Source organism: Lactuca virosa, chromosome 1, assembly GCF_052849685.1.
Source record: "Lactuca virosa cultivar CGN04683 chromosome 1, Lactuca_virosa_CGN04683_v6, whole genome shotgun sequence".
Taxonomy (NCBI): domain Eukaryota; kingdom Viridiplantae; phylum Streptophyta; class Magnoliopsida; order Asterales; family Asteraceae; genus Lactuca; species Lactuca virosa.
In genome coordinates, this window is record NC_136426.1 from 140,774,730 (window position 1) to 140,775,619 (window position 890).

General features: G+C 30.0%; 1 long non-coding RNA gene across 1 annotated transcript; it reads right to left on the minus strand.

The window, feature by feature from the left end:
• Positions 1 to 232: 232 nt before the first annotated feature.
• On the minus strand, positions 233 to 890 carry LOC145106893 (uncharacterized). The gene is made up of 2 exons (XR_013707660.1): positions 827 to 890; positions 233 to 743 (listed from the first exon to the last, which is right to left on the minus strand). It is a non-coding gene; the product is annotated as an uncharacterized LOC145106893 (long non-coding RNA).

Here is an 890-nt window from a genome sequence, read left to right on the forward strand (position 1 = left end):
TTTTATAACATTCTATTGAACTTTGTAGACTTCAATGCATTGTAGGAAAAAAATGGTAAAGTTGTATGGATTGTAGAAAAATGATGTGACAATCCATTGAACTCTATGAAGTTCAATGCGGATGCCCTAATGTTTACTAATAACTTTTATTTAATTCATTGACATAATGTTTTATCCATCTTATGTTTTCTAATATTTTGTTAAAACACATTTTCGTATTAACAATTAAATATTTATTCAAACATATACAAATATGGTATATACTATATAATACATGTATACATATGTAAAAATAGAAAAAGGTACACAAATATATTAAAGCATGCATGTAATCACAACAAGCCTTTGAATTGAACCTAAACTGGCATGAGTCCAATTGGTTTTTTGTTAAGTTTTGTGACGGGACAAACAACGATTGAAAGTTTGAAACACCATGGGTCCATGTTCAATAGCAATCCAAGCTTTTTTTCGAATGTTTCTTTGCAATATCCACAGATTTAAGGCATTTAAGTTTGTTGTTGAGTACATATACTTCAACTTTTATTGCATTATTGATATATTCATTTTATGTATAGGTTTATGATCATTATCAACGTCTCTTTTTACCCTTGGTTGCATTACTTTTGGCAATTTTGTCGAATAAACTGCCATCGAAGACGCCTCTCATGGCTTCTTTTGACAGGTAACCTTCTTCATCTTTTGCAATTAAGTACACAACAACCCACTCGACCTTATTTAATATCCTGTAGCATATTAAACATACTTAATTAGAATTTAAATTTGAATTGCTTAAAATGATTTTGTTTGTAGTGATCGAAGCACAAACCATCCAATGATGTCAAGTGAAACACGATTTTCTGCGGTCATACTCCATAGCTCTTTGAATGTTA